The 8,943-nt window shown below is 45.2% G+C and overlaps 1 long non-coding RNA gene across 1 annotated transcript; it reads left to right on the plus strand.

Moving 5' to 3' along the window:
• The first annotated feature begins 6,968 nt into the window (after positions 1–6,968).
• LOC308471706 lies at positions 6,969–8,498 on the plus strand. The gene is made up of 2 exons (XR_013983104.1): positions 6,969–7,149; positions 7,888–8,498. It is a non-coding gene; the product is annotated as an uncharacterized lncRNA (long non-coding RNA).
• Positions 8,499–8,943: the final 445 nt, after the last annotated feature.

Raw genomic sequence — 8,943 nt, forward strand, 5'->3', positions numbered from 1 at the left:
CATGCACCATCTGTAGAAAAAGTGATAAATGTTTTCTCTTGAAGTAGAAGCAGCAATGGGAGGACTGAAGAGGAAGTCAATAAAAGTTTTTTTTTTCCCCCAGCTGAAACTAAATCTTGTTTGCCAGCCCCCAAAAATTCCTCTGCAAATGTTGATGTCGAATACGCCTCAGATGTTCTTTGAATACTCGCTCATTTGCCAAATACTGACTTGGGTGTTTTGGGGTCTGATAAAGCTTTGATAATGGGGTTTAAAATATTTGCTCTTTGAGAAGGTTAGGAGTGAGACAACAGTGACAGGAACACTGAGAGGGAGAGGGAGGGGCAGCCATTGTTCCCCTCGGCCTTGCCTTCTGGCAGCTGTGGAGATGGGGGACAGAGGGATGAGACCTGCGGAAATAATACGTGACTTCAGAGGCGTGTGGCCTGAGGAGATTCCTGAGGATCAGATACGAAGAGAGGCCTGAAGGTCTGCATTTGGCCCCCAGGGCTGAGGTTCCCCACTCCTGTGATATGTATGACTAACAGCGTGTGACTACATAGACAGATCAATATTTTTAAAACAAAAAAACACACCCAAGAAGTGTAGGTGGTGCTTTCTAGCATTCAGTAAAGAGAGTGGACTTCTCTCATTTATTCATTCTCCAGAACTGCTAACACTTTGCTATGCTATTACCTCAAGACAGCAGTAAAATGGTTCTCCTTCTTAATAATATTTACAGAGCAATTTCAAGTGTTCAGAAATTACCTTGTTATGATTATTAACAACAGAAGCAACAACAACCCAGTAAGGTATTATTCCTTAATTCCCAATTTGCATTATTTCATGGTAGGGCTCTTTTGTAATATTGATGAGATTTTTCTTGATAGATACCGAAATTACGTTGCATTTGGTTGTTGTATCTCGATGCGCGTCGATGTTTCGTATGTGATTTGTTTTGGTGCTTGTCTCGTCGATGTACTTATGCACATTGTTGTGAGATCTTTTTTGTTGCCTAGTTGTGTTACTTACAACGTGGAATGCGTTGTTATTGTTAGCAGTGGTATTAGGTGTGGATTTTGTGTTCCAGCTTGTTTATACTGTTTTTTTGTTGAGATATGTAAACCGCTTAGATATTTCTGTCGATAGATTAAGTGGTACGCAAGTTAAATAAAACAGCAACAACAACAATGGGGGTGCATAAAGAATGTGGTTGCCCCCAGTAATTGATGGAACCTGCAAATCAGTTGTGCTATGAACTGCAACTCAAGAAGCAGTGGAGGCAGGTCCATGAAGGCGAATGAGGCACTGCCCTACCTCAGTCCTTAGCCAGTCCCCCCCTGCCTGCCTTCTTTCTTACATCCAGGCCAAGGGGTGGTGTTACCTGTCAGTTTCCTCCTCCTTCGTCTCATTGTTGCCCCTTGTAGAAGTCAGCAGAGAGGAGGATGGGGGAGAAACTAGAACTGGTCTGTCATTGGCTTTGGCTCCACCTACTGTTGGGCTCCCTGCCTGCTGCCCTATCAATCCCAATGGGCACCAGCCACCACCGGCTACTGCCAATATATGAACAGGGGAGTTTTCTCTTCCCTTTTTTCCTCCTGTCTCTCTCCTCCTCGACATATGTGCTGTTTGCAGTGAGGCTTCACCAACCCCAAGCACAATGCAGATGTTACGTGATCCTTTATTCACGCCGTTTTTATGGGAAGCAGCTAAAAGCAAGTAGAGCCTGCAGAAGAAATTCTAAGAGAGGGTAACTTTGAATCCAGTCCTATTTATAAAAAGAGATGGGGAAGCAAAGAAAGCAATAAAATACCCTGGCTTTCCACTCTCATATCCAAGGGTTTTGTGCAGTCACCTATTGCAGCAATATCTGAACACCTTAAAGGCAAAACAGATTGGAAGTAATGAGGTCTCTATTAGAGCTCCTTGTGTTGGGATATAGAAAATCCTGCTCAGGGCAAAATCCTCACCTGAAACCGAGGCGGCTGCTTTATAAATCAGCCGTTCAAAACGTCGGCAGTGGCGCTACAATTAACTAACAGTTAACATTTTTGTGCCGTTACCCTGGAAAATTGTAATTACTTTAAGCTTTTAAGAGAGGCACACATGCCCTCCACATTCAGAAGAAGAAGAAGAAGAAGAAGAAGAAGAAGAAGAAGAAGAAGAAAGAAGAAGAAAATGAGGTTGGAGAAAGGGATGAAGCAAGAAGAGGCAGGTCTGTAGGCAGGCAAATATTCTCCATTCCACGCCGAGTGGAGGAAGCCAGGAAAAATCCTTCCTCACGTTTCACAGCGAGTGGCCAGAGTTAGTCAAAGGATTTGTAAAGAGGAGGTCACACTCCGAGAAATCTTTTGTGAGGCCGACAATAGAGAACTCTCTCAGGAGTGAAGCCTGGAAATTCAATGCAGTTGAACTTCAAGAAGGCTTTTTGTTGAGCACCCCTTAAGACGGGGATAGAAGGTGAACTGGGATGGTATTGATAGTACAATCCCTAATTGGACTCAGCGCTGCATCCAAGGGCAGCAGTTAGAGGGAGATGGATGCAATTTAGGAGACTGGAGAGCAGAGATAAGCGGAACAATGCACGGAGCCCAGCGCTGGGCCTGCTGCTCATGCTAGGTATGCCTTACGCCATGTTCCCACCACACACTTAAAGCACTATGATGCCACTTTAAACCACCATTGCTTCACTGAAAAGGATTGTGGGAGCTGTAGTTTGTTAAGCTGCAGTTTGGGGTGTGTGGAGCGCTAGGGGAGAGCTAGTACCTTTGGTGGTGAATGTGTTGTGCTCCTTCTAGGGTAGTTTGTCCACTTTTGGTCCCCACCCTGCACTCAGCGCTCACCTGTTGGCTCCTAGAAGCGGTCAGCGTGTGCAGCGGCCACACACCCTGGGGAACAGCTTGAACTGGCTGGCTAAACCAGGTGAGGGTAGCCAATGGGTCTCAAAAACCCTCAGTGAGTTGAGGACGTCCCCCTCCATGCGAAGACAGCCTCCAGTAGATTGAGCGGACAAGACCAGGAGTGGGTCAAACGGTCAAGAAAGTGGTTTCTGCATGTGCTGTAAGAAGTGAGGGCAGTTGTTGCTCATCAGCCTTCGAAGGTAGCGCCTCTAAAAGAAGGAAAACTCTGGTCCTAAACCTCTGCTGCCTTGTGGGATGTCTTTGAGAGAATAAATGGCTAAGGAGTAAACACAATCTGGAGTGGCGTCCCTAAGACAGTTGGATGGCGCCTTGTACGCCTCCTTCCAGCAATTCCTGCAGCCAAGCTGGTGCCAAATGTATTGCTCTGCAGCCCAGGACCTCAATACATACTTCCCAGACTTGCGCCCTGGAGAGATTACTCCAGTTTTGCTAACGCAGCGGTTTGACTTCCTCCCCGGAGGTGCAATCCATTGTCTCTTGAGAGAGACGGATGCCAAGAACCGTGACAAGAAGTTTGTTAAGAGAGCCAAGAGTTGTAAGGAGGGCCCCATTCCCCTCACAGGGTGACAATTCCCAAAGTTCCCTGGGAGGAGAGAAAGATTGTTAAACCAATAGCAGCAACATCTGAAGGGCGCCATTTTGGCTAACACTGCTTTACACCAATGGCCTGTGCAATAGGTTCTATCCAGATTGGGGCCCTAGCTTGAGGGGTTGGAGCCTTTAACCCTTAATGTGCTCCAAATCAGTCCCCACACACACACACACATAGGCAATTTGCACTGGAACTGGGCAGGGGAGAAAGTGTTTCCCAACCTATTTGCTTTTCCCGCAACAGGTTAAAAATGCATGGTTCTAGCTCTAATAGCACAAGGATGGAAGACTGAAGAAACCCTAACTAAAGAATCATGGCAAGAAAAATTGATGGACTATGCAGAACTGGCAAAATTGACATATAAGCTATGGGACAAGGATAACTGTGACTTTAAAGATGAATGGGAACCCTTTACAAAGTATTTGAAGACGCAGCAAAGCAAACTGGACTCCTTGGCTGGCTTTGAATGAACATTCACAAACTTTTTTATTGATGATAATCAGCTAAATATTTTGAGGATATATACAACTGTGTAACATGCAGAAAACAGCATTCTTAGAGAAATCAAAGACTGGAACTGAGGGAAGCCGGGGGGTGGGGGTGGGGGGGTTGTGTGGGAGGGTGGAGGGAGCGAGGAAAAATGGGGGTGGGGAAATAAGAATGATATGTTTCTGGATAATATGTTTTGTTTTAATTTTGAATAAAAAAAGTTTTTTTTAAAAAGTGCATGGTTCTGTTTCTTTCCAGGTAAAGAACTCATTTGCACCACAAACAAACCTGCCTCTCTGCTATGAAAATGCAGTGTGCCCTCTCCACCCCACCCCCTACCCCAGGGCAAAGTCATGAAAACAGCCGGCCTATTGCCCCGAGGGTGGAATTTGCCACTCTAAATTATAAAGAGCCAGGTTGGTTGGCAGAAATGGGGAATATTTCTCCCTCAGCCACTTTGTGAGTAGTTTCAAGATACTGCTTGGCAGAGGCGAATCCTTATAAAGTGGAAATCAGCAAGCTGTGTGCTTAACACATGCGTGGGAGGTCCAAGCCAGCAAGAAAGAGATTTCATTAAGGTAGCAAAGTCCTTTAATCGACTGGCCCAGTTTTTTTTGAAAAGCCTAAGAACAAACAGTGAAAAGTTACTGGGGATGTTGATGCCAAGTGTTGGGATCAGATGACCATGTGGATGATGCTTTCAGGTCAAGGCCAGAAGAATAACATGAGCATTTAGGCATACTGTCTGCTTATAACAAGCCACTCACAAGGTTTGGTTTCTTCACAAGCACATTCTGTGCTTGGACCAAAAACAGGCCCTCATTGCTGAAACTCCGCAGCCAGCTCTTGCAAATTTCACCTGAATCTAGTTGGATTCAGCTTCTTACAGCGGTGCCCACAAAGCTATTGTACTACCAACCTTACCGTACGCTTGTGAAACATGGACCACTTATAAACACCATCTCCAACTCCTCGAAAGATTCCATCAACGGTGTCTCCGAAAAATTTCACACATCACTTGGGAAGACAGGCGAACTAATATCAGTGTACTGGAAGAAGCAAAGGTCACCAGTGTTGAAGCAATGATTCTTCAACATCAACTTCGTTGGACTGGTCATGTTGAGCAGTTGCCTGATTATTGTCTTCCAAAGCAACTACTCTATTCCGAACTTAAAGATGGAAAGCATAATGCCAGTGGTCAACAAAAGAGGTTTAAAGACTGTCTCAAGGCAAATCTTTAAAAATGTAGTAGTTGTTGTTGTCGTTGTTTAGTCGTTTAGTCATGTCCAACTCTTCGTGACCCCATGGACCAGAGCACGCCAGGCACGCCTGTCTTCCACAGACAGGATTATACTACAAAAATGTAGTATAAACCAACAATTGGGAAACACTGTCCTGCGAACGCTCCAACTGGAAAACAGCCTTTACCATAGGTGTCATGGACTTTGAAGACACTCGAACTCAAATTTGCAGATGACACCAAACTGGGAGGGGTGGCTAACACCCCAGAGGACAGGATCACACTTCAAAACGACCTTGACAGATTAGAGAACTGGGCCAAAACAAACAAGATGAATTTTAACAGGGAGAAATGTAAAGTATTGCACTTGGGCAAAAAAAATGAGAGGCACAAATACAAGATGGGTGACACCTGGCTTGAGAGCAGTACATGTGAAAAGGATCTAGGAGTCTTGGTTGACCACAAACTTGACATGAGCCAACAGTGTGGCGCGGCAGCTAAAAAAGCCAATGCAATTCTGGGCTGCATCAATAGGAGTATAGCATCTAGATCAAGGGAAGTAATAGTGCCACTGTATTCTGCCCTGGTCAGACCTCACCTGGAGTACTGTGTCCAGTTCTGGGCACCACAGTTCAAGAAGGACACTGACAAACTGGAACGTGTCCAGAGGAGGGCAACCAAAATGGTCAAAGGCCTGGAAACGATGCCTTATGAGGAACGGCTAAGGGAGCTGGGCATGTTTAGCCTGGAGAAGAGGAGGTTAAGGGGTGATATGATAGCCATGTTCAAATATATAAAAGGATGTCACATAGAGGAGGGAGAAAGGTTGTTTTCTGCTGCTCCAGAGAAGCGGACACGGAGCAATGGATCCAAACTACAAGAAAGAAGATTCCACCTAAACATTAGGAAGAACTTCCTGACAGTAAGAGCTGTTCGACAGTGGAATTTGCTGCCAAGGAGTGTGGTGGAGTCTCCTTCTTTGGAGGTCTTTAAGCAGAGGCTTAACAACCATATGTCAGGAGTGCTCTGATGGTGTTTCCTGCTTGGCAGGGGGTTGGACTCAATGGCCCTTGTGGTCTCTTCCAACTCTATGATTCTATGATTCTATGAACTCAGGATGAAAGGGAGAAACATGCTAAGAGGAAAGCACACTTGGCAAACCCTGTCATGTGACAAAGACACATGAGAGCAGAAGCAGCAAAGCAGGTTGGGAAGTGCTGGGAATGCACAGTCATTTGGGCCTACTAAAGTTATTCAGGCCTAACTGCTAACTGTTGAGTCACTCTGACATGTGACTTAGCAGCCAGTTTCTCTCTGTGCTCTCTGTAAGTTTTCAGTTGGAATCAGTCTGCCTCAGCTGGGAGCAGAGTCAGTATGTAATCTCAGTCAAACTGTTTGGAACCATGTTGTTTATGTAGAAGTTTATTTTAATTCAGTAAAGCTCTTATTCTTTCAATTAAAAACTCTGCATTATTAATTTACGCTGCGCGTCAAACCCTCACCATGATCAACTCCTGCCCAGAAACCTATGTCCCCACTGTGGGAAGATGTGTGGATCCAGAATTGGCCTCCACAGTTGCTTACAGACTCACTGTTAAGACTGTGTTACTGGAAGACAATCTTACTTGGCTACAAGTGATCGCCAAAGAAGAAGACGACATAGGAAGTTGCCTTATATGGAGTCAGACCATTGGTTCATCTGGTTCAGTATTGCCTACCCCCATTGGTCTTCAGCTGGCAGGAAGTACCGCAGTGCTTCCTGGGGAAATCCCTGGTTCAGTTCACACATTGGCTATGACCTGATTATTCTGAAGCAGCTTCCCACGTTCCTTACTGAGATATGAGAAGTGGTTTGAGTGCTCTCATGTGAACAACGACAACAACGCTGCTTTAATTTCTGAAGCTTCTTATCGCCTCAGTGACCTGAGGTTTGTTTTGTCTTAAAGCGAACAGAGATTTATTTCAAGGGAGGGGTGTTTGTGATTTTGATGGTGACAATGATTTGGAGACAGGAGGCCTTGTGTTATTTCCTGTCCCGCTACGGTGCTTTATTGGCACCAATGGGTGCTAACGCAACCCTACCGAGTTTCCAATGCTGAAAGGCGAAGATTTATATACACTAATGAAAAGTCAAAGTCGCTTTTATGACAAGTCACCGGTGTGATGCGTTGCCAGGGGATGGCGTTTGCTGATTAGCGGCGGCGGCAGTGGCGGCACCGTAATGCATTGCTGGCAAAGGGCTGAGCACTAGTAATTTCATCCTTTAATAGGAGATCAGGGCTGCATTTCTGTGTATCAGCCAGGGTGAGATTAATGCTTTCTGATGTCAGGCTAGCGCACACAGGAGGGGGCCTTCCATTGATGGAAGCATTAACTAACGTTTGCAACATGATGGGCTCACAATCAGAAATTCTCCCGTCTCTTTAACTAAGGGGGGCTTGGAATACAATAGATAATAAAATGACATTCTGTTTAATCCGTTCACCAACAATTTGAAGCCACGACCTTGTTGTTTACAGCTGTGGGTGGGTGTGCGAGATAGGCTGTGGAGATCTGCAAGTATAAGTAGCTGTGTGTGGGAGGTTGCATGGACCGAAATAGTTGCATTTGGGTTTGCTTGTTTTTAGCAAGGCTGTTTTAAAACCATAAGCTTTGTCTTCTCACAGGTGCCGAAATTCCAGCAGCAGCTGGTACTCATTCAGATTGGTAGGGCAGAAGGCAAAGGGACCAGTGGCAGTTGGAGGCAGAGCCATTGATGGGAACATATATTAAGGAAAACCAAAGAGACGCCATTTTGTCTCAGACACCAGGCATTAGCAAGAGACCCTCACCTTGCATCGAACAGCAGACTTTAGCAAGGCCCTCTGAGTGCCCCAGCTCCAGAAGACTAGGGATTCTCTTGCAAGATCTCGTGAGAACTCAGGTGGTCCCATGAAATCTCATGAAACATCCCAGAACCTGCACACTGAGAGGCCCTTGTCCCCCAAACAAGACAGAGGGCTTAAAAGTTCTTTGGGAGCTGGTTCCACTGGGACAAACCAGTCTGTCTATTGTAGGCATTAGAAGGGACTTGGCATACAGCCTACACCTCCCCAAACTCACAACAATTTGTATGTTTATAGACCTACATGCTGCAAGTACTGCAGTCCAAAATTCTTCCACTCTTGCTCTCTCGCACATTTTCCAAGAAACTTTTTTTTCCTAGAACAAAACCACTTGCTCAGTAGTTTTACTGTAAAAAATAAATAAAAAGAGAGGAAATTCTAGCTAAACAGCAGCAAGCAGATTGTTCAGATTATTGTCATGCAGCCACTTTTAGCTGTGTTATATATCAAAGTTATAGCAATTTATTTGGCAGGGGCTATGGGTAGGGATGGAGGAAGTATTCCTTTGGTATGCTGCCTGAAGCAGTCTGATCCAATTTAATGGTCCTGAATATGCTTGCAGATCAGAATTCAACTCCTGACTGGATTATGCACTTCTCAGGATTTCGCAGCACAGTTTTGGTGTACAGAATGTGCATGCAAAAACATGTGTTTTATCGTTAAAATGCATATGATATGCATTTGTTTAATGGGAAAGTGCAGGCGTACCTTGGAAGTCGAACAGAATCTGTTCTGGATGTCCGTTTGACTTCCAAAATGTTCCAAAACCAAAGCACGGCTTCCGATTGGCTGCATGAAGCTCCTGCAGCCAATCAGAAGCCGCAGACCCCCGCCAGA

Source organism: Podarcis pityusensis (genome assembly GCF_964106645.2).
Source record: "Podarcis pityusensis genome assembly, chromosome: 2".
Lineage (NCBI taxonomy): Eukaryota > Metazoa > Chordata > Lepidosauria > Squamata > Lacertidae > Podarcis > Podarcis pityusensis.